A 25,122-nucleotide genomic window follows, 5' to 3' on the forward strand; every position below is an offset into this window, starting at 1 on the left:
GCTAGAGGAACCAGGATAGCTCCCCTTTTCTTTTTATCGCCACTGGGTCATCTACCTATGCTCAGAGCAGGTCTTGATGACACAGAAGTAAAAACATCGCTAAACACCAATGGCTACACTGGGGCACCCCTTTCCAGTGGCACCACACTGGTGGCAGTGCAACGGTGAGAGATTTCTCAGAGAAAAGTCTAGTGTAGACAGGATCCTTGAGGAGCAGGGTAAGTGGTAAGGAGAGGAACCTAAAAGGAGTCTAGCAGGGGGGAAGGATGAGTGGCTGGGGAGCAGGACAATAATCCAACACTTCATTTTTGCAAACTGATGTGTCTAGTTGCCTGCAGCAGGAGCGTATTTCAGAAGGATAGTTTCTCTTGGCTATTGTTTGGAGGAATTATTAAAAAGGTTTTCTACATGCCAAAACTGAGTTCAGGACTTACTCCTTCTCATTCAACAATCAATGACAATACAAATACCTAAACCCAGCCTAGGAGTTCATCCCTATCCCAGCTTTTGGGGCCAGTGATTTCATCTTCTTTAGCAGAGAAAAGAGAAAACCCTGACTTGAGGCATTGGCAAATAAGCAAAACACTTTAAAAAAAAAATCATGAAATTTTACTAGCCCAGGCACAAAATCGAGTGGCCCGCTCCCTACACTTATGATGAGAATGAAAAAAAAAACCTTGCAGAATTTGATTCATCTGTCAAAAAGAAGCACAAACTGCTCACCCTGGGCAAATAGAATATTACAAATAAATACATTTTAAAACAGCTTTGCAACTTCTAGGCTCACAAATCCTGCTAAGGGTTTCCATCGACTAGCTGGAAGCATTTAGGGCAGCAGCAGTGGTGTCGGAGGCTTGTGATGACTGAGGGGGCTGTAGGCTGTTTGGGACTGAACTCCAGAGGTAACTTGAACCCTGTTGCAGGCTGACTGGCTGCGGATAACGAGGTCAAGTACAAAGTCAAGATAAACTGGTGTCATGTTTGTTTGTTTGAGTTCGCACCTGCTTCCTGAAGAGCGGGGAAGGAAAGGTGAACTTAGGGCTTAAGCCACAGTGAGGAAAATACTTTAAGATAACATGCCTTAGGATATTATGGGATAGACCAGTAGCTCTCAACCATGGGTACGCGTACCCCTGGGGATACGCAGAGGTCTTCCAGGCGGTACATCAACTCATCTAGATATTTGCCTAGTTTTACAACAGGCTACATAAAAAAAGCACTAGCGAAGTCCGTACAAACTACAATTTCACACAGACAATGATTCGTTTTTACTGCTCTATATACCATGCACTGAAATGTAAGTACAATATTTATATTCCAATTGATTTATTTTGTAATTCTATGATAAAAATGAGAAAGGAAGCAATTTTTCAGTAATAGTGGCTGTGACACTTCTGTATTTTTCGGTCTGATTTTGCAAGCAAGTAGTTTTTAAGTCAGGTGAAACTTGGGGCTACGCAAGACAAAGACTCCTGAAAGGGGCACCACCGTCGGGAAGGTTGAGAGCCACTGTGACAGACCCTAATGCAACCATGCAGGGGGGGTGAAATCTCCCACAATTCCCCTCCACAGCTGTGTTGGGGTACCCCAGAACAGAGGTCCAGGCGAAGTGGGGAAGTAGGAACAAGAGCAAGGTCTATGCACCTGATGCTGTCCGGAGGGGGGCAGAGAAGCACGGTTAGCAGAGTTGAGCCACTGAGCAGGGAGGAGTAGGCTACACTGGGTAAAGTGCTGTAAGAAACTCCAGGAACAAGCGCAGGGCTGGGGAAGAAATTGTGACTCTCTGAATCACAACTGCACCTCAGAACTTCCCCATGGGGCAAGCAGACACCTCTCACCCCATAGTCAGGACACGCAGCCAGGGCTGACTCTAGCCCTCTCCCCACAGGAGGGAACACTTGCGATTTACTCTCCATACGTTTTCTTGCATCTTGTCACATCAAGCTGCAAAACGGCTCGAAAAGAGCAAGCAAAGCAAATCAAACAAAGGGGTCCAGTATTGCTCTGGGGTGTAATTGTTCAGCCCTTATAACCTGGCTTTTTCTGGGGTTCTCTTCCAAATGGCTTGGCTCCCCCCATCACTGCAATCATTGGCATTAACAGAGTGGCTGCTTTGAACTGCATGCTAACTAGGCCAAAGAGAGTCTGTGCCAATCCATTATTCCATCTCTCAAGGTGAAATGCTTCACCCAGGAAAAAAGAAGTGCTTTTATAATTGCTGCCTAGCTGAACCAAGAACCTGCAGTCAAGATGTAAAAAGTTCTACACTGCTTGAGTTAACATTGGCCGCCAGACAGCTGGTATGTGGCTGGGAAATTATTAAAGAGCCATTTTAAAATAGCAGTGAACTGATATGAAATGCCCTCACGGGGGATCACATTCTGCCCTTGGATGCCTGGCTAACATTGCTGTGGAAAGGATTCTGTTGAACAGGCTGGACATGGGACCTATTTCAAATGTCCCTTCTGATGCCTTAATTCAACAAAACATTTAAGCACATGCATAAATCGCACTGACTTCAACGTCCCTTAGATATAAGCTTATGTTGGGATGCACTTACGCGCTGGCTGAAAGTTAAGAATGTACATAAGCGTTTTGCTGAATCAGAGCCTTAACTTGGACATGAAGCCTCTTCACTAAGCAGGGCAGTCAGAGAACAATCTGGGTTCCACGTTGTATCCGATCTGTGGTCACTCCTTAAAATCCCCTTGGTCACCCCTTGGCAGGGGACTCAGCTGTCTTCTTGACCCTCTCCTGTTAGCTACAGTGAACCTTGGAAGGGAGATGGGTATCTTTCCTCAGGAGACTCTCCATGAATCTGCCTTGCTTTTGCTTGCCCGCACAGAATTCCTGAACATGCTGTTTAATGGGATGCATGATTGAATATAGATGTGAGAATGCGCCACAAGAGCATCCGGTGCAGCAATTTACAAGAGCCACCAGACCAGCCATTATTCAATGTTCTGCTCTCACAAGCGCCTCTGTATGGCTTGAACAGAATGTCTTTTAAAAGGAGAGGGATGCAGCTGCACTCAGAATACCTGCTTGTGGCTTCTTGACTGAATCACTGGGTTGGAATTAACAGAACAGAATGCAAACAGCACGTTAATTACTGCACTGGAATGGGAGATGAAAGTCAGAGAGCCAGAAAGATGGACTGAATAATTCTGATGTGCTTATTGATTTTGGCTATAATGATGATGATGGTTGCAAGTTTAGATGAAGCTCATGTGTTTATCAGTGTTACACCGAAGGAAGGATAACATGCACTGAGCAGAGACATAACGTGCTACTTACGGGAAGAGTTGTCTTGTAGCTAAGGTAGTGGTCTGGGACTCTGGAATTCTGGGTTCAAGGACTTGCTTCTTATTCTGTGTTTGTACAGCACCTAGCACAATGGGTTCCTGTCCCATAACTAGGGTTCTGGGCACTATGGAAATACAAAAGATAAGTAATAATTCCCAGATCTCCCACAGACTTCCAGTGTGACACTGGGCAAGTTATTAGTCTCTTTGCACCCAGTTGCCCCCTCTGGAGAATGGGGATAATAATATTTCCCCACTTCATGGTCTGGTGAGGATGAGTTCTTTAATGATTGTATGGTACAGACACCCCATGGAGATGGGGCCATGTTAATACCTAGACAGATATGAATCACTTCAAGAAAACGTTTCATTTGACATACATGAGACTACGTAGAGCTCAGTATTTGAATAGCTTTCCATCGGCCCTTGTCTGCAATGGAAAACTTTTTCATGGGAACCAAACACCAGCAACAATTTAGCCTGAATTACCCAGTTCTGTAGTGGCTGGACATGTGGTCAGTTCTCGTCGTTCTTTCACACTCTACTGGCTTAATTCTAAGGAAAGACCTTGACATTTGCCATGGGAAAATCCCTTGGGTAAAACAGAAAGAAACAGAGACTGAAACTACATTAATGATTTTGTAATAAATGAATGAATTTTTCCAGTGAAAAAGATTGTGAAATCATAGACGCATAGAATCAGAGTTGGAAGGGACCTCTGGAAGTCATCTAGTCCAACCCCCTGCTCAAAGCAGGACTAACCTCAGCTAAATCATCCCAGCCAGGGCTTTGTCAAGCCGCAGCTTAAAAACCTCTAAAGATGGAGATTCCACCACCTCCCTAGGTAACCCATTCCAGTACTTCACCTCCTAGTGAAAAACTTTTTCCTAATATCCAACCTAGACCTTCCCCACTGCAACTTGAGACCATTGCTCCTTGTTCTGTCATCTGCCACCACTGAGAACAGCCTAGCTCCATCCTCCCTGGAACCCCCTTTCAGGTAGTTGAAGGCTGCTATCAAATCCCCCCTCATTCTTCTCTTCTGCAGACTAAACAAGCCTAGTTCCCGCAGCCTCTCCACATAAGTCTTGTGCTCCAGCCCCCTAATCATTTTTGTTGCCCTCCGCTGGACTCTCTCTAACTTGAACACATCCTTTTTGTAGTGGGGGGCCCAAAACTGGACACAATACTCCAAATGCGGCCTCACCAATGCCAAATAGAGCGGAATAATCACTTCCCTCCATCTGCTGGCAATGCTCCTACTAATGCAGCCCAATATGCTATTAGCCTTCTTGGCAACCACGGCACACTGCTGACTCATATCCAGCTTCTTATCCACTGTTACCCCTAATGCTCCCGAAAGCTTTAAACTTGAGATAACAAAGACCGCTGCCGTGTATCGAAGACTGTGGAGTGGCCACTTCAACTCTCACATTATGGGCAGAGTTCATTTACTCAGGAGCATAACAAACAATGAATAAGAAATTGGGAAGAAAACCACACGACCAGGAAAGAACAGACAAGACAGAAGCCCCGGGCTATGAAGTTCTGTGTCTTCTATATTCCCTAATGATAAAAAAGACTTGGAGCAGATGGGTGAAAGGATGGGTCAGATTTCCAGAAGAGCTCGGTGTTCTGGGTGTTGATTTCTTTGGCAAAACTGGCCCTAAGTGTTACGGTGGGAACTGCACACTTTTGAAAACCTGGCCCCCAGTTGAACCCTGAAGATCAGGATCTGAGCTCTCTTGAAAACGTAGGCCCACATCACCAAGATCCAATCTTTCCCTTTTAAAGAGGACATTGGGAAAAATCATCAGCAAGAACATCAAGAAAGACTGATGGCTTGGCCTGAAGGAAACATGAACATTGTCCAAACAATACCGCTCTTTGGATACACCTCCAAAGAAGCTGTGAGGCAAATTTCACTAAGAGGCAAGGGAACAATGAGGGAGGGTATTGTCTATATTGGGGCATAGCTACGGGTGGGCCTGGGTGGGCCCTGGCCCACTCACTTTGAAAGCAGGTCCATTCAATCTGTTGCTGCTGCTGCCGACGCTTTGCTTAAGCTACCCTAGAGCGTCAGGCAGCTTTGGGCTGGTTGCTACCCAAACTTCCTGCTTCCAGTCAAATGACCGGAAGCGACCCAGGCCCACCCGAGTCAATCACAGACCCTGCCAAAAAATCACTTCTGGCTACACCCCTGATTTAGAATGGATAAGGGAGATCCATCCCTTCATAGCAGGCTAACCTGAGAACTGATGTGAATGAGTGAAACTTAGTTGAACCCAATGGAGTTTCATCAGGTCTGAGCCTTTCTAAAGTAGAAAATACCAAGGGAAAGGCTTGGTTGAGTTGCAAGAAGCTCATGTTTTACTGAAATTCTTTAATGAGTGCAAATTATTCATCCTCACTTTGATGAGACTGAGCAAGAATCCCATTTTGAAACAATTGTGTTAGAACATTGAATATTTGCACCCTTCAAACAGTGAAGGACAGTTTCTTTTCTAGAAGAGCAAAGGTTTTGTCTCAGCCTTCAATTCTGGACAACTGCCCCGTCACTCCAAGTCCCCTACACTGATTTGTTGTTAACAACTTTGTATTGATTGTGCTCAGAATTAGTAAATTACACACTGCACTCTAATTATGGTGCCCTTGGGCAAAAATACAAATCTAGAAAACATAAAATTGTAATGACTTAACATAATTAGAACAAACAAGATAAACAGTCAGAATAGCAACAGCAAATATGGCACATTTACGCCCCTGATTAAGTTTATATGTGTGAATTCAGGATTGTGCTGGGCTTGGAGCAGACGAGCAACAGGAATCCTGATGACCTTGGGTCCGGGAGTATTCCTGACCTAGATACATGGTAAAGTTACAAACCCTCACGCAGCAGGTCTTAAAGAAACTGTCTGACAGAAGGCAAATGTTGAAATAAGCAATACTTTTCACAAAGGGGACAAAACATTGGACCAGCGTCAAAGGGAAATTGAGCAGACATGTTTTTTGTTTTGAATTTTAAATGAACAAGTGACATTTCCTCCTAGTTCATTAGAATTTGAAAGGTGCTAAAATGCCAATCCAACCAGAATGACAATGCAATGTATTAACAATCTTCTAAACTCACCCCAAAATCTGGCATTTATAGGAAAACCACACATATGAAAGAAAGTCAACATTTGTACTCAAATAGGACCCTATAGGAAAGCCACTTACTCAGACTGGTAGGGAGTTAACTCATAGACAAGTCATCCCTTTGAAGTCAAAGGGCCAGGTTTGTGAAAGGTATTTAGATGTAGATAGGCACCTAGGGGGTTTTAGAAAGTGCCTACATGCCTGCCAATGGGAGCTAGGCACCCTGTGAGGATCTGGGCTCTGCACACCTTTCTGCATCTTTAGGTGCCTAAAAATCTGTCTCAAAGTGACTCCTCATCAATGTAAGAAAGGGGTCCTCAATCGGGCCCTAAGTTGCAGATTTCTATCAGCCAAAATCTCTTTACTTCTAGAATGGTGCCCAAGTGCCGATAGGGTTCCATTGACTTCAAAAGGGCCTACTTGCAAAGGAAGATCCCATTCAATGTGAACAAACCTATCAGAATCCAGCTCTGTGTATCTAGGGCAATTCAGTATGTCCTTTCTCAGCTTTATTTTTAAATGTGGGAAAATTCTCATCACCTTCAATTTTGACAGGAGGAAGAACTGAGCAAAAACTTCATGTCTTGGGCCAAGATCCAGCTGGAGCCTCCTTAAAAGGGCCCAGTTTTCAGAAAATGTCGGGCACCTCCCCCTCCATCTGAATAAAAAAGCCACTTTTAGGCATCTCAGCTTGGGCACCCCCAAAACACTGGAGGCATCCAAAAAACCACTAGTTGGTTTACAAAATCTGGGCCTTTTCCCCTCTAATTTCAGCAAACAGGCTGACAGTTACTCATTGCAGGTTGAAAAAAAAATGCAGTGTCCAGCTCAGAGACACAAATACAAAATGTGCAACAAAGTGAAGAGACAAGATATGTCATGCAACAGACACCTGTAAATGAGACTAGCAGCTCGCCAGGCCAGGGCCGGCTCTAGGATTTGCCTCACCCCCACCCTATCTCCTTTTCTCAGCCCATTGCTTCCTCCCTCCCCTCAAACCCTTTACACTCACACAGTAAGGTGGTAGGGATGATGGCTATTGACTCCTTATCTTCATGGCAGTCTATTTTACCCTGAACTGTGCCATTTCCCAGATGGCAACAAAGCCCAGGGTTCCATAGACTGGGCTCACAGACTGGGCGCCTCTAGAGAGCAAATTGATTCCCTCAGCCACTGGTTCCATGGCTCGCAAACCACTGGCTCTGCCTCAGACACCTCTCAGTGATGGCAGATGGGGGCATTACACCGAGCCGAGCAGCTCAGTGGGCAGGATGGTGATCTATGATCAAAAATTCCCAGGGAGGGTGGATGCATAGTCCTGGATGTTTCACATTCTGCTTGCCCTGCAGGGGGCTTCCTGGATCAATTCCACTGAGTAACTAAGCACCTGGATTAAAAACAAACCCAAATTATAAAAATCAGTAGCCAAACTCCTATCAGCGTCAAGGGGGACCAAACTGGGCCCTCAAACCATCACTCGCAGTGGAGCACATCCTGCAGAGCAGTGCATTTATTGAATATGGAATAGGCCAGCTGCAGCTAACCTCAGCTTCCATGCACCCCAGCAGCCTTCTGATGATGATGGGCCTGATGCAAACCCCACGGAAGTCAAGTATTTCCATTGGCTCCAGCAGAGGTTAGCTCAGGACCGGGTTTCTTTCACACTGCTTTAGCTGAATTCCTGTTTTAGCTCTTCTTTATTTTGCTGACTGGGAAGTGTAACACAAAGGCTAATTATCTGATAAAAGCCTTTGGTGGGTTATTAATGAATCAGACTTCCAAGTAGATTTCTAAACCTCCTTTCTGTCTCAGCCTGAAAAGAGAAGGTCATTTTGTGTCAGAAGCTGGGTCAGGGCAGTACAGAGTCCCCTTTCATGTGTACAGTTGCATGGTTTATTCTTTGTTACAGCATGGTGTGTCGGTACAAAGCCCTTGGGTACAGCTGCTGTTAGCCCGTGCTTATCACAGCAGAAGCTATTACACTTCTTCTCCCCCTCTGCCTCTTGGAAGAAAGCTAGTTATTTTGAGTGCTAAAGGTTTAAGGAAAAAGAGTTGGGAGAGGATAAATACCACGGTTCAATGGATGAAACAGCTAACGTGATTACCCATAAGACTCCGACACTTGGAGAAGCCAACGCAGTCGGAAGTACAGTGACCCCTCTCGTTACATAACTGGCAAAGCCGGGTATATTTAGCAAAAGTTGAGGTCACCAATGACAAGCTATCAAGTCAAGAAGGTACAGCATAGAGCAAACCTCATTATCTCCTGGAGGCCTAAGCTAATTAAATGAAAAGAATAAGAGGAGGTAGCAGAGGTGCTTTTGGTAACCTACATCCAGGAGGACCTGCTCGCTAATCTTTAGACTAGAGAGAGAAAGAAACGGTTTTCTTCAGAGAGATGAGTCTAAGACACACATTTTGGATGCAGTTTTTGAACATCTCCTAATTTAGGAGTTTTTGGGTCAGGTCCATCAAGATCTGAGAGAGGCATTAGCAGATCCTTTATTGTTGAACCAACTTGGCAAATGTAAGGCTATTTACAGGCAAGTTTTCTATTGACAAGACAAGCCTTTCATCTTAATCAGGTTGTTTCCTTGAATGTATTAACTCAGCAGGGCCACAGACAGGAATTCCGGTCTCCAGGGCAGAACAGTCCCGCCCCGCCCCTGCTGCCTGTGGCTCCACCCCTTCCTCCCAGGTCCCGCCCCTGCTTCATCCCAGGCCCCGTCCCCTTCCCCACATGGCCCACTTGTCTCCTCATCCCTCCCATCGCTTGATCCCCCTCCTCTCTTCCCCTTTACCCTAGGTGGCGAGCTACAGCTGGGGGGGCTGAGTCGGGAGGGGGACGTACGTGGTGAGCAACAGTGGGGGGGAGAACAGGACGCGGCTGTAGAGAGGCCAAGTGGGGAAAGGGGGTGGGGAAGAGAGGAGGGGGGCCAAGTGGAAAGGTGGGTTGGTGGGGAGGGACGTGGCGGCGAGTGGGAGGAGGCCTGGGGCACAGGCCACGGGTGGAAGAGGTGGGATAGGGAGCTAGCCTCCCCGAGGGGAAGTTTTCACCCCATTGTCCATGGCCCAGGCCCCTTTTAAAACTGCCAGGCCCCAGGGCAATTGCCCCCTTTGCCCTCCCTCACCCACCACTGGCGGGCCTGTAACTCCGGGCTCTGACCTGAGTCAACAAAACAAAAAAGAAAGTCAGTTAAGTGCTTGGTTCTTCACAGACAGGCATTTGCTCCACTCCTTTGGAGCCGACTGAACGCTTGCCATTTGAAACATGATGTAGGAGTACATGCAGGGTCAAGTGAATGGGTTTTAAGACCAGAAGGGACCATTATGATGCTTCAGTCTGACCTCCTGCATAGCATAGGTCTTTAGGATCTCACCCGGTCACATGAGGCCATTCTCTCCTCTCTAGCCCCATCTGTCCCCTAGCATTCATGGTCACAAGCTTGTCATACTTCCCCTCAGCATGGCAGTCACATTCAACAATAAATTCTAGCAAATCTAAAGCAGGTCAGCCTTCTGCTAGGTTACGTAGCTCAAGACAACACTCCCACAGTGCATGGGATCAAATGTTGCTCTCCAGTGCATATTTGTGGCTCTCAGCCACAGAAAAGGTCATAGAAGAAGAATGTAGATGGAACCACAAGTTGTAGGCTCAAGACATTTGGATCGGATTCACATCCACCCATGATTTCTCTCTTCTTTAGCAATCTGAATGCACCTCTTAGAAGACACTGGAAGAATACACTGAGTAGGTCACCAGTGCGAAGAATAACCTTTTCTAAGTTTACATGCCTGTGCGGCAGTAGATGTGAAAGCAGGGTTCAGGAAGAGGTCGTTATGGACCTGTCCCATTCTCTCTCTAGTCAAACGCATACAGTCACCCCCCAGACCTTCAGAACAAATCCAGTGGGCTGTAAGAACCTTCGTAAACCTTCAAGTTGATGTTTTCACAGAATAAATTATCTGCTTTATTGAATGTTGTTATTTGGTTTCTGTTCTGTTCAAGGGTTTCTGAGAAATCATGCAGGACTCACGTGAATTGCATTTGTGAGAGACTGGAGACAGTAGCCAGGTTGGTTACAAACTCTCTGGGCATGATCCAAAGGCTTTTCTTTATTTATTTATTTTTGTAAAGGCAGAGATTACTTTGTTTGCTTTTTTAAGAATGAGGCAAAGTTGACCTGAGTGAACCATTAATTATTTCCACCCTGAAAATGATTTGTGGGTGCACCCACTAAAAGCTCTTTGAGTCACATTCTTCAAGAAGAAATGGACATCAGTGTGCTCTATGCTACCATTAAAATGGAATTTCTGGTTCAAACAAACAGCACCAAAACCTTGGGATTTTGAGTTACAGCAATAAATAACTGCTCATCTGTTAAATTTGAAGGGATGAGGAACAAAACGTTTTTGGAAGCTTAATAAATGTGTAGAACTGAGCATATTTTGGCACAGCCATCCTTTTTAGCCAGCTGGTGGCGGCATCAATCAAACTTTTTAAAAATAGCTCGGTAATTGACAAACTTCATAATAAATCAAAATATGATTTATAGCTCCCTGAGTATTAGAAAGAGAAGTACATTTTATACAGGGCATTTTAAAGAAACCTAGATCTATGTACAATAGGGATAGAGAACTCTCTTAGTGAAATTTACAAATGATGCAAAAATAAGAGTCAGAAAAGATGCCAAAGTCCTGGGTTCTAGATTCAGACACAAACCTGAAACTTTTGAGGTTTTAATTTTAAATAGGACTCTGGCTGAATACACTTCCTTGGCCGCAGCATGGCTTTTAATGCTTTTACCTCTAGTCCTAAGAGCAAGCCAAAAATGACTTTCACTCTGGAATCCTTACTGTTTGCATAAGTTGGGTTTTCTGGTAATTAGAAATATATTGGTGAAAGCTAACTTTTCCTTGAAAAATTGGTTTGAATTAAACGGGAAAAATGTTTTCATGAAAGCTGACACCCCATCAAGTTCTCCCCTCCCTGGAGGAAAACAAATATTCATTACTGCATGTTGAGAAAGGAAGCAATCTTCTTGTCTATTATCCAACTGCCTACTCATGCAGAACAAATCCATCTTTCCAAACTTAATTTGTGCTCCTTCCTCGGAGACATGGCCACTAGTCTCAGTCCAGTTCCATTGGAGACTTTGTCCTATTTCTAAAAAAAAACCACACCAGACACCCAGCTTCTTGTTGGTGACCTTAACAAAAAGACACCAAGTACTAAAAAAGCCTGGAGGCCTAAACTGCCTTCTCACCCCCAGGTCTGAGCAAAGCATCCGGGGTGGAGGTGGGGGGCGGAGAGGGGGAGAAGACAGGGGAGTGACTTGCATTGCCACTGTCTAGGCCACGTCTCATAGATTCATATTCAGAGATTTTAAGGCCATAGGGGTCTATAAGATCCCCTAGTCTGAACTTCCGTATAACACAAACCATAGAATTTCACCCAGTTGCTGCATTACTAAGCCCAACAACTTGTGTTTGACTCAAACATATCTTCCAGCAAGGCATCCAGTCTTGATCTGGAGGCATCAAGAGCTAAAAAACACACCACTTCCGTCAGTAGTTTGCTCCAGTGGTTCGATCACTTTTACTGTTAAAAATAGGTACCTTATTTCTAATTTGAATTTCTCTGGCTTTAATTTCCAGCCTTTGGTTCTTGGAAAGGGGTGGAGTTTCAAGTGGTCGACTCAGTGGTTTTTCCGCAGGCACTGCCTTCAATTACAGTTAAACACAAAAGGCAAGCAAAGAGAAAAATACAATTAGGTGAGAAAAATATAAAGGCAACAGCACACTGAAGAATAAAGACAGGGCCAGATCCAGTTCGGTGGTTGGTGTAAATCAGCATGGCTTTATTAGTTTCAATAGAGCTAAGCAGATTTACAGCAGCTGAGATTACTCTCAGAAATGCAAAGAGTCTGAAATATGAGAGATATTTGTTAGTAACAAGGAGATGTCTGTTCCAAGCTCTCTATTCCTGGAATGAATTGCCTTTTTCTTTTAAGTCCAATCAGGAACTTTTTTTCCTTTTTTTAAAAAGCCTACTACGCGACGTATATAACCTCAAAAGGAGATGTATTAGACACCACTTTGACTACGGCAAATTAGAACAGGGGAGGAACGTTTATAATTTCCTAGTGTAAATTAGGAATTTCCACTTCTCAAAAGAATTAAACACAGAGGGGGGACATTCCCCCCCCCCCAATTTATCCCACATCTCCAATATTATTAGGTTCAGCCAGAAAACACACGAGACAAATTTACTTCTCTGAGCCCATCTCTTTATAATGGTTACAGATTTTAAATGGACTTTGTTAAATGAATGGTTCATATAGCATTTGACAGATTCTGTTGTCTAGATGCTATATTAAAAAAAACCCCAAAATAAAAGTGCTAGAGCAGAGTTTAGCGATATTGCTGTCTTGAGCAGTGTGTGTGTGTGTGTGTATATATATGTATATATATGGCGCTTTAGTTGAAATGTAGCATGCATACATGGCCTTAAGCATTATTTCAGGCATATATAAAGATACTTTATCCCTCTTCTATTAATATTAATTCATTTTTTCCTTTCTTTCTAGGTGGAAAGGAGCTTACAATCCCACACAACACATTAGGATGACCTGCCATGTATTTTTATACATACAAAGCATGTGTAATATGTTTTCACTATGTATAAATATTAATTTGCAGTCTGCAATATCTGCAATTTCTTACACATACTTAATCTGCATTCATTTGTACATTATATATCAACTGTAGCAAAAGAAAGTTAACAGCATATAGAATAGTCCGATGAAAGATATTGATCATGGGGTTTCTCCACCGACGGCATATTCTGCAAAGGGTCAAGAAGTTGTATAACTTGAGCAGAACCGGCAGCTACAGGGCATATAATTCTCTCACAGCCAAGAAAATTGAAGCTGGTTTCTTATCCCCACTTTCTAATTATTCACTGGCTGAAATTGGTTATTCACAGATTATAGGGATCAATCCTACATGGTGCTGAAGGCCTTCTGACAGCTGATGATCATCTTCAATTCCTCTCTAAGTCGACAGGAGTTGCAGATACCCAGCATCTCTCGGGAGGCATACAATGCTGTGCAGGTTTCTTCTTCTAGATGGTTTTTAGCGTGTTGGTGTATATAGGAAATATTCCAAGGGTTTAATCCAGTGCCTATTGCAGTCAACTCCCACAGACTTCATTGGGCCTTGGTCAGGCCCTATCTGAGGAGAAGGGAAAATATACAGCCCTGCCGTTTGGTAGCCTGACCCTGGAGCACATTTTCCAGACTCAGAAGCTTTGTAAAAACCCAAAATCATGGCAAAACCCCTGATGGTGGGGAAAAGGTTTGAACAGCTGTAGCTTGATCCAAATAAAGGGTCTTGCTTTCTCTCGCCTATCACATAGCACTCCCATGCTTTTGTCTTTACACTCCAAATCAGGAGTGATTAAAATGTGATGCAACAGGCTTGATCCTCCTCTAGCACAGAAGTTGAACTCTTTCTAGTTTATGATTATAATGAAGTGTACAGATACATTGTTCAAAGTGCTTCTCCCTACGGCCCCCCGTGTGGGGTCATCTTTGAAACATTTCATCCCATTAGAATCATTTTTCTTGCACATGTTTTGGGGTTTTCTGTGGTTGCTGACGCTTCCATTTGACAACTTGAACCTTGTCATCCTTGTGAACGCGCTTCCCAGTGTGTTGCCATGGAAAGGGAAAGAAAAGCTTTATGAAAACGTTGCCAGTTCCTCGGGGTATCTGGGACACGGATTCCATCAGAGGAAGAAAACGGACACTCTAGAGCAATGGCAGAGAAGTGAGGTCTAGCAACAGAGGCAAAGCCGTTCCCCGTCTCTTGCTTTTGAATTTTCCCACTAGTTGAAACACACAGGTAACGTTTTCATTATGTGCTGAGTGCTGAATTCAAGGTCGCAAAGCAATGTGGACCATTTCTACCAGTCCCCGTCATGGTCTGTGCTATTTCATCAGACTCTGTGCTGTTGATGAGACACAACTCATCGCACGGGAGGCTTCTGGATCTCACCCTGAATGTCAAGCTTCAGAGCATTAAAATGGCAATGAAACATCCTGGAGCCAGCTGATGGTTATATAAAACACATTTTAAGTTCCAAGCTGGTCGTTAAGATAAATAATTCTGTGCAGCAGTTAATCATGCCTATCTCAGCAAGAGATTTATAGCGTAAGAGCTCCTTTGCTTTGGTTCAGTCATGCCAGGACTGGAAAACGTCAGAGTTCTGAAGGGGATAGTTCCTCCCACCTCACTCTATTGCTGGAAGAGGAGAAAAGTGGGCAAGGAAGCCTGAATCTGACCCCCTATCCTACATCCAATGGGACAGCTAGGAAAATAGACCTGAGCCGGGACCCAGATCTGGTAACTGGGGTCTCTGAGGTCTTGGCTACACTAAGATACTTTGGACCCATGGAAGCGGTTGTGTAGACAAGGCTAAGAAATATTCGGGTACTTTTACCGCTGAGTCTCCTAACCCTGCTCTGAGCAGATTTAGATGGCACAATGGTTAAAATGCCCCAGGCAGTCTACACTAGTGCTACCACAGAGGCACTGTGGTCACGGAGACAGAGCAAGGTCCACAGAATAAAGCACTCAGCTGGCACTCAAGACACCTGGGTTGTACTCCCAGTTCTGCCACTGATCTCCTGTGTGACCTAGGGCAAGTCACTTCACCCTGAAGGTGCCTCTGTTCCATTTCCTTCATCAGTCTTGTCTGTTTAGATGGCTAGCTCTTTGGTGTCTCTCTCTCTCTCTCTCACTGTGCACGCGTGTTTACACGATGCCTAGCACAATAGGACTTCTAGGTGCTTCTGTAACACCAATAATAATGGTGGAGCTGGGCCAGTGCTGGTGCAATGATGGAAAATATGTAGGGAAATGCCAGGATAGACTAAGTCCTTTCTAGACAAAATAGTGCAAATTCTAATGACTGTGTCTGGCTCAAGTACTACAGAGATGGGTGTTCTAGAAATATGCAAGCTAGCCAGACACAGTAGGGCCATTGAGAGGGAACATTAAGCTTTTAAATGTTCACTAGGAACTTTCCATATTTTTGGGTTGAAAGTTGGATTTTAAAATTCTGGTTCAAAATGAAAATATTTTTGTACTTTGCACATCTCTGCTGAGTTGGTTACCCAAAAAGCAGCACATTGTTTTCCCTCCAAGAATATATACCTGTCCTAGCATGTTGTCATCATTAGAAAAGATGGTCTCAATAGTCGCCTCCCAGAGGCTGTGGGAACAATAGGCCACACTTAATTTCTTAAAATGTCTCAACTAATTTGATTCAGAATAGATTTTTTATGTTCAAATCTGATGAATTAAAAACAGTGTGGTTTAACAACCATGTAATGGATTACATAGACGAGCTGTTAATTGGTAAACCTCAATCACCTGTTTATCTAATTACAGTAAAGGAACTTCAGTAAATATGTCCTTAATCAACTGGTGATCATCTAACATACAATTACTGTCCTGTTACTTGTTCATTTCAATTAAATGTAAGTATATAAGGCAACATTTTCTATGCTACTAATTAAAATTATTATTATTTGTATGGCAATAAAGCCTAGATATCAGAAATGAGATCTGAGCCCCGCTGTGGTAGGCCCTGGACAAACACAGAGTAAGAGACAATCCCTGCCCCAAACAGCTTACAACCTAAATAGGAAAACAGACAAAAGGGTCAGCGGGGAAAACAGAGGTGATGTAACTTTTCCAAGCTCACACGATTGGTCAGGGGCAGAGCCCAGTGTTCTGTCCACTAGACCACACTGCCTCTCAACCACTGTCATGTTACCTAGGGTTTCAATTTGGAGCTGCTCTTTCAAGGGACTGGTGGGGGGGAAGGGGCAACGGTGGAGCATGGTCCAAAGCCCATAGGAAGTTAATGGACAAACACTTGGATTTCAATGGGCTTTAGCCCAGATCCTGGGTGAGGCATCAGAGTAGCCATTGTGTAGACGCATCAGCAATAGCTGCTGCTTGACGTTCCTGGTGCCTGACCCTCTACATCAGAGGATCTCGAACTGAAATCGATAAAGACTTCCTGGGAGATTGGGGATGGAGTATCTGCAAAGGGGACTATATTTTTCCTTTAAGTTTTGTGTAATTAAACATAATCAATAATTGACAGAGGTGTCAAATTCCCTCCTCCCTGTCCCACCAAGTAAGAAAACTCCTCAGCTTCAGAGAATTTGAGAACCAGTTTTCTGGATATTCTAGGTCTCGGGTATAGCATAGATAATACATCTTGAATTAATTAAGGCAGTAGTCAAAAGGCTGGAATGGCAACGGGAGAAATGTCGCGAAGGAGTTAAATGCTCCTGGAAAGATGACATAGGCATATAAAGGAGGCTGCCAGATAATTTCATTCCAATGTCATTGGAAATGGGGGAAGTAATTCTAGACAGCCATTTGTTCTGGGAAAAAGACACTCGCATTCCAGTGATAAGGATTTAGTCACTTACTGGCTGCTCTGTTGCAAAATGCAATAAGGAGTCAGTCTCTGATGTTATTCCAGAGGAAAAATGGATGACATCCCATGGTAAGTTATTCACATGTGTGGGATTGGTATTCACCGACATGCCAGCGAACCAGATTTCTATTTCACTTAAACTCTGTTGATTCTGATGTGTCTCTGGCCGGTTTCCTTTGCTAGCTATAGCACTTTGCAGGCAACAAAACTTCCTCGAGCTTGATGGTGACAAAACAGATCTTCTGACTGTTGTCGTTTTATGTCCTTAAAAGCGAGTACTAATAACCTGTGCCTCTCCTCTGCTCTTTTGGGACCCTCTTTCTTCTTCCTTGGCTGTCCTCTCCCACATATCTTCCAAGGACCTCTCTCTTGTGCCCTTCCTCTGACCAAGGAAGCCTAGCTATAAATGGCTTCAGGAGCCATAAATCTTTTTCTGTTCTATTCTGTGCAAGTTCTCACTCCATGCCCTCCTCACCGTGGTATCTAAGCACCATCCAAAGGTCCCAAGTGCTTCACAGCAAAGAGTCACTCCAAGGCCCACCGTGTAGGGACTGAATCCCTTCCACAGAGTTCCCAGCCCTGAACAGCTCAGCCCAGGCAACGGACTCCAACGCAGCTCCTCTCTACCTAATGGCATTCCATGGCCACGAGGATGCCACCAGGCCCTAAATTTGTATCCTGGCTTCTGACATAGGCCTCAGTCCAGAGATCAGACTCTATGTGACGTTTATCATTCATTTCTTTGCTTACAAGATGCTGGCCCGAGACCCTTGCTGACTGAAGCCTGTCAGTTATCTCCAGAAGAGAGTAACTGTAAAGCAAGGCAGTGGCACTTCACCCCTGTTGTCCGAGCCACCTCTCAGGGTCAACCTCCAGGGCTGCTGATCCAGTCCTTTGTCTCTCTGCTGAGATGGTAGCATCTGCAATAGTGGGATGTGGTGACTGGCTTATCAGCAACCAGGCTGAGACCACCATTGTTTCTAGAGACATTTGTGTTCTGAGCACACTTTGGAAGGGCCATGTTTGAAGCACTAAAGGTTTCTCTTTATTGGGGGATTGCAGCACTAAGATTTTGACCTGCAATTAAACACTCCAAATGCATAAAATTCAATCCATTCTTTTGTCACCTTGAGAGAGAACCACCGGAACTCTTTGCTGGGCTCTGTGACAAGCTTTTTCCTCGGGTTCTTATCAGTCACCAAGCAGATGGGCTCCAGTGAACAAAGAAACAACCATTCTCCCCGCTCTCCGAGACTGACTCTCTGGCTGCCAGTTCATTGCATGAGTCAGTGAGAACTTAACTACTTATAGCTCTTCTAAGCATTCAGGGCCTTGACCTGTCTTACTGAATTGACCTGCGGGAACAAAACAAGCACCTGCTGTTAATTAGCCAAGGAGCACTGTGGGTATTTAGGGTTAGGCTAAACTGCAGGGTCTAAAAATCGCCCTCATGCCAAAGCTCTGCTCAGGGATGTGGAGGAGTGTGTGATGCTCCACAGGCATACCCAGGATTGTGAGCACCTCAGCACCAGCTGCCCTTATAACACGAGGAAGTCTTGTCTGTGCCTGCTGTGAATAAACTCCGTGAAACCACCAGAGACATTACTACTGCCTTCCAGGCCTTTGTACAGGTTAGCGATAAGCACACACCAGCCCCCCAGTCCTTCGAGCATTCCTTCAAGCATCCAGCCCCTTATCCTCTGGATGCTCACAGAATTACCAGGGCTGCTGTTCCCAAAGGCACAGAAGACTTGTAAGATTCAACTCAGGATCACCACTTTGCTTAACACCACAGCACTTAAATGCATTCTTGTTTTCACTATAAATGTATTTATCATCAAAGAACAGGATTCAAGTGAGCATGAGTAAGAATATTGGAAACAAATGGCTACATATAAAAAAATAAAATCAACACGCTTTCCAGAGACTAAATGTAACTCATAGGCTAATCTCTGGTGTAACGAGGTTTATCTCACCCAAAGATCTCTCCAGCATTTTCAGCTCAGCCTGGTTGAGATTCCTCTTTAATGAAACAAACTTGCTGTCTATTTACTTCCTAGGCAAAGGACAACAGGGTGTCGTCTTTGTCTCCCAAATGCACTAGAGCAAATCTCTGAGTGTGTACTTCAAGGCAGGGTTCTCTCCCCCCCACCCTCTGTCCCTTCATATTTGCTTCCTCCTGTTAACTTCAAAGGGAGAAAAGTTTCACAATCCCTTCATTAGCGTTCGGTTCAGACTGGTAGAGGAGAACGATATGCATTGTGAACTATAGGATACATAATTCACATGTAAATAGCCACCTAGATAAACATTCCTTGTCTGATGGAAGACCTGTTTTTCACCATTGCTGGTGACCTGTCCCTACACACAGACTGAACTCATAATCTTCAGTGTATATGCATAACTCCTTACACAACATCTGTGCATGTGTTTTGCAATGATACTGATGATCAGTGTGACACCAGCTCTTATTTGAGACGTCCCATGACACTTGTTGGTGAACTGGAATGTACATACCAGACCCAGGAGATCCTGGGTAGCACCCTCTTGCCCAGTTGGCATTAGGAAGTTCGTGGGTCACAGAGGGGTCCTTAGGGAACTGGTTACAGATCCTGTCACAGCCAGCCTTGGCATAAATTAGAGCATCTGAGAAGTTGCTCTAATTTAGGTCCCTGGCATAAGCAATCTGAATGACCTGACACCAGCAAAGGATAAGCATAGCAGAGTTTGCTCAGCCACACCCCCTCCACAGCTCTAACAGACCTGTTCTCTTGTCCCTGCTGACTGGTGGTATGTGTGTGGGAGATGGGTCAGCTGGCTCCTCAGTACATCTCCGTCAGCTTCATGCCAGCAGAGAGCTCCCCTGCAAAGAGGGGATGCTCCCCTTGGCACTTCCAACCAGAATAAGACAGCTTCGCACTGCCTGCACGCAGGCGCTATTGCCGACTCGAGAGACCCCCGTCCCTGGGAACAGGTTATACTGGAGAATCAAACCGCTCCCTCTCTAAATCTGCTCGGAAGAGCTCCAGCCGTTTTTTATCATTAGTGTTTAGATAGGAGAAGATCAGTTCTGGCTGTATGGGGTTGATTTATGTTTCCTGATTGTTCACAAAGCATTTTGAGTAAACTCATCCTGCATACCTTTCTCTCCCCGTTCTCAGTATTTCTAAGTTGGCTGATCACCGGGGCATAAGAGTGTAGATTTATGGGCTTGTTACTTAGATTGTAAGCTCTTTGGGACAGGGACTGTCTTTTCATTCTGTGTTTGCACCGCTCCTCTCACAATGAGCTGTGACTGGGTCTCCTGGGTGCTACAATAATACAAATAAATATATAGAAATACTGCCAGGTCCTCATAGAGCAATAGTAGCCAAATTCTGCTCTTGGGGTTCTCATTGACTCTGTTAGCAGTTCCCCATGCTCACATGCTGGCATATTGTAGCCTGCTTGGCTGCTACCCTCCATCCGAGAGCTGGCTACATTTCAGCAACGCTCTCTGGATAGCAGGGGCCAATCCAGAACTCAGCAGCAGCACTTCCCGGGAAGATTCTCCATACCTAGCTTTGGCAGGTAGCGTCTGATCCTGCAGCTAGTGAAGTCCATGGGCGTTTAGAGTGGCTTTGGGAGCTCCAAGATAAAAAGCCCTGTACAAATATAAAATGATTAAAGACCATGAATGCACACTATACATCTGGATTAGCATCAGCGGCTCTTCAAAAAGGTTTGCTTCCCATTTTGTTAGCCACACTTATTCATTCATTCCTATGAATCTGTAAGATATGGAAAGTGCTGTAGGATGTAGAGACTCCCTTGAAGTTTTACCACATAGGCTGGCGTTGCATTACGAAGCCTCCGCAACAGGCTTACCTTGGACCATAGCGTTGAAAAAATTCTTTTGGAAGCGCACTGGGAGCATGGACGTCTGTCTGATTTGTGCTGGGCTTGTATCTCTTTGGGTCTGTCTAGTAGAAGAATTCAAACATTGAACCCAGTTGTGGGGGTTAAGAATTTAAGTCTTTGGCTAATTTGTGACTTTTCTAACCATGCTGTTAAATCTAATTAGCACATTATCACCGGCTTTCCCAGCCATAAAACAGCAGGGGAAATTGCCATGAACTGCTGGAGACAAAAGCCTGTGTCACTTTTGTGGGTTTCCACTCTTCCTCCACTTTCCGTAAAACAGTGTTACTCCATACCAAAGGAGGAAGCTTGGACAAACAAACGAAGATGCTAGTGTTATAATCTCTCTGGAGACGGAAAAATAAACACTGGCTGTTGCATGAAATAGGAAAGAACCTTTGTGTGTTATGATCCTAAAATTACATTGAAAAGGCCAGGGTGATTTAAAAAAATCCTAATCTGGGTTTTTCCCTTTACCACCAGAATCTGATCCAGCAAACACAGAGTTCTTTTCTCTTACATCACCTAATTCCAGCCTACTCAAGAACTCTGCTTTACGAGCGGGATTTTCAAATGCCCTGAAAGGGACCTCAACCTAACTCCCTTTGGCACATTTGAAAACCTCACCCTATAACATTCCTTCTCTGCTAGACATTTGCGGGAGGGATGGTTTGAGACTCAGGGAGTCCACTGTTTGGCGTGGGGTTATTTTGCCTGCTGGTATGTAGTTAGTTTATGCTGGGGAGAGCAGTCCATTGTATTGGAAATTTTACTGTGAAGTTACATTATTGCAGGGCTGGTGGTGGCTGCCTGCTTATGTTCTTATTATTATCTCTTATTTGCAGTGCAGTAGCACATAGGAGTCCCACTCATGGACCAGGGCCCTGGGCCCTCCGGTGTCAGGTACTGTACAAACACAGAGCAAAGACAGCCCCTGCCTGAAAGAACTCACACTTTAGAAATCAAACCAATGATACATTTTTGAGTGACTGCTCCAGTTTATATTTTTAAAAGGCTCTGGTGATAGGACTTTTATAAGCATCTAGCAGACCTCACTCTGAGAGTCAATAACTTTTGGCTGCCAATCAAGAAACACATACCCCACGGGGCAGGGGTTATCAAAGTTCACATCAAATGGCTTTTGCTTTGTAAGAAGACTATTGGGCACTCAGGGATTGAGTCCTCAGGCTTAAAAGCAAGAGGGGGCTGCATAGCATTTTCCATGAGGCATCCACTCCTCTGAGGCAAACTTCCTCTTTTGGTCCCAAATAAACTCAAACCTGTTAGCCTTCAGAGTACACCGCAAAGCACCTCTCTTCTCCTGCACATTGCTGGGAGGTGCTGGGAGAAGGACATGAGGTGATTAATTGGGTTTTCTACGTGTGGATATTGGACTAATATGCTGATGACTGTAGCCTTACTGCAGTATAAGCCACACACCATTTCTCTGTCTCCCTCCCGCACGCCCAATACTCCTGGGTTTCAGCCACAGAAGATCTACAGTTCTGCTCCTGTGGTGTTTCTGCCTGGCTGGATGCAGGGATGAATCAGAAATCTCCGAGGGCAGCTTGTTTTCATTAGTTTTACACCCCTGTTCTGCAGTCTCAAGGGGCTTAGAAAAGCATTCAAACCTTTGGTGCTTCTGCTGATCTGAACCAGGGCCAGGGCCAGGACCAAGGCAGAGCCCCAGCTCTGAAGATTCCCTGATTTCAGCCAGGTTTGGATGCAGATCCATACAGTGTGGGCTCCAGTCCAGCTCCGCTCCGCACCTTTTAAAGTTTACCCACTGCCAGTAGATTCCCTGCCTTACCATGCACACGCCGGAACGGGACAGGACAGGCAGCGTCACCGTTTCAGAGAGATCAGGAATCCCCCCCACTCCCGCCCCCATACACAGGCAGATCTGAATTAAGGTAGCAAGAATTCCTTCTTCAACTGAGGGGCCTCATCTAGGAAAGCTCATCACCAGACCCATTTCTCCTTGGCTATAAGAGGGGAAAGCAAATTCAGATCTCCTCGGCAGCCCTTGATTTCCTCCTGTCAAGCAGCAATATCATTAAGCAGACAGATTACTGCTGGGTCCCCTGAGTCCTTCAGCGCAAGTAGCACTCATATTCCATTTCCAAGGATGCTCCGAAAGACGTGATTAACACTGTTTTGACCTAATGAAGGATGGCAGCTTGAATACTGTGTACAGACTGTGCTGAGAGCACTGGTCTAAAGAAATTGCCTGGGAAAAATAAGTACCCCCTGGCCCTCCCCTCCAAAAAAAAACCCATGACATCATCAAGCAGAAGGGCAGTCTAACAGCCTTGGCCTGTGCTTTGTAATAGAATCATTAACGATAATGTCAAGCCATCATGCTAAATTGTATCCACTGTTTGATGCTCCCCCGAGAGCTTAATCAGGTTCTCCATACCCAGAGTTATGATTAGGTAAGTACCCAATGCCTTACGCATTGCACTAAATTAACAGCCACTTCTTCCCAGCATTTGGAGGATTTATTCGTTGCAGACCTTTCTGCTGAAATTAGAGAGATGCTTGGATGAAGTCCACATCTGCAAAGGGAATTGGCTCTGACTCCAGCAATCAGTTGCTGGCTACCAGCATAGCCGCACTACTGCAAACTCCTCCCCGACGCGTAAACAAGGGATGCCGCCGTTTGCTCCGGTGAAACATACGCCCGTCTCCAGCAGGAGTAAGGGGTCAAAGTGGACACTCCTTCAGTTCTCCCGCTATCACGAGCCAACTGCGGGCAGCCTGACAGTACTCACACTCGCACGGCTCCAACTGGCTGCAGTGCAAGTTGCACTCCCACGGCTAAAGATGTTTCCTTTGCACCAGGCCTCCTACATTTGACTGACGTCAGTATCTCCAGTCAACATCCAGAAAACAGGCCAACCCCAGGTACTTGGGTCTCTGACTTGGTCCTGTCAAAATACAAGGCTTCTGACAGCCAGCAATTTGCCTGCTGACATTAGGAAGGTGGCAATCCACCCTGAATCTGCAATCTGTCTTCTCTGGGAGTTTTCTTCTGTTCCCCTGACTGCACAGATGAGCACATATTTAAATATAAGCTTTGCGCTGTCTAATAGCCTAGTAGCTAGGGCTTGGAAATCTGAGTCAGTCTCACGCATTTCACAGAGTCTAAATGCTCTCTGCAATGCATGTCTTGGGAAAACGTAGATCTGCCAACTGTTTTGCAAATACAATGCAAATATGGAGGGGACATTTGCTGTGTACAAGTCAATCAAGTTTTACATTGTTCTGATCGTATGTTCTCAGTCGCTGCTGGTGCAAGGCCATTGATCTCTTACATCACGGGGTGTTTGGTTAGTCACTTTTATTCTTGTCAGACACACGTGAGATCAAAGCAAGGTCCTCCTGACCAATTGCGGTTATTAAAGAGCCCGGTGCATTTTGCACAAATGTTAATCCCCGTGATTGGGCCAAATTCCAATCTGGATCGTGTCTGTCTGTATAAAGTTCTCTCTGAAGCTTCGCTTTTCATGCCCATCTTGCTTCCCTGGAGAGGATCTTCATCCAGCTCTCTGAGCAAACCCTGAGGCTGGCTTCTTGTCTGACCTCAAGGAGCACATAGCCATAGCCTGGGAAATAAACAGACAACTATGACATTAGACAGCCTCTGGAGCCCAAGTTAATGTTACCACAGCTGCTAGAGACCCCAACCAAGATTGCATCTCCATTGTACTAGGTGTCATATGAACACATAGTAAGAGATGGTCCCTGCTCTGATGACCCACCAGCCTAAACAGACAGGACAGAGGGGTCCTGCAATAGTTCAGCGGCAGAACTGGGAATAGAATGCAGCTCTCCTGACTGCCCAGCCACTGTCGCATCCATTGGGCCCTACTGCTTCTCAGTCTCAGCTCCCATCAGCTGACAGGATTGGGGGAAATGCTCCCTTCTTTCAGCTATTCTGGCAGGCTCCATGCCTGCAGGTTCGGACAGCACAGCATTCGATTTAGCTCCCATTCGGAAGGTTTATTTGCAGCCATATGGACCCGGAAGAGTTTGAAACAGCTTAGATTTTGATTGAACTGAGGGGCAGGAGGAGGGTGTAAGCAAATCCACAGCTCTCTTTATCCCAGATGGCAACCTACCGGATGGCTGCTCAGTCATGAAATGAATTTGGTGGTTTCCAAAATGCTCCCCAGAAGTCAAGCATCCCCATCCCCAAAGAGGCCACGACCAGTTGCCATCTTGGTCGACACTGGGGATTGAACCCAAGAC

The 25,122-nt window shown here is 45.1% G+C and overlaps 2 long non-coding RNA genes across 3 annotated transcripts in view; one reads left to right on the forward strand and one right to left on the reverse strand.

The window, feature by feature from the left end:
- The first annotated feature begins 1,030 nt into the window (after positions 1 to 1,030).
- LOC137147361 (uncharacterized) lies at positions 1,031 to 13,106 on the forward strand. Its single transcript, XR_010918188.1, has 3 exons — positions 1,031 to 1,297; positions 10,453 to 10,518; positions 13,034 to 13,106. It is a non-coding gene; the product is annotated as an uncharacterized lncRNA (long non-coding RNA).
- Positions 13,107 to 18,205: 5,099 nt separating this feature from the next.
- Positions 18,206 to 25,122, reverse strand: part of LOC137147362 (uncharacterized) — an 87,689-nt gene continuing 80,772 nt past the window's right edge. The window contains exon 3 of one of the 2 annotated variants that reach the window (XR_010918190.1): positions 18,206 to 18,323. This is a non-coding gene — a long non-coding RNA (uncharacterized lncRNA). Of the gene's footprint in view, positions 18,324 to 24,169; positions 24,477 to 25,122 lie in introns of those variants that run through there. The other variant, XR_010918189.1, reaches the window with a different exon arrangement.

The sequence above is a fragment of the Emydura macquarii genome, unplaced genomic scaffold, assembly GCF_026122565.2.
Source record: "Emydura macquarii macquarii isolate MOO-44397 ecotype Brisbane River unplaced genomic scaffold, CSIRO-AGI_Emac_v2 contig_554, whole genome shotgun sequence".
NCBI classification, from domain to species: Eukaryota; Metazoa; Chordata; order Testudines; family Chelidae; genus Emydura; species Emydura macquarii.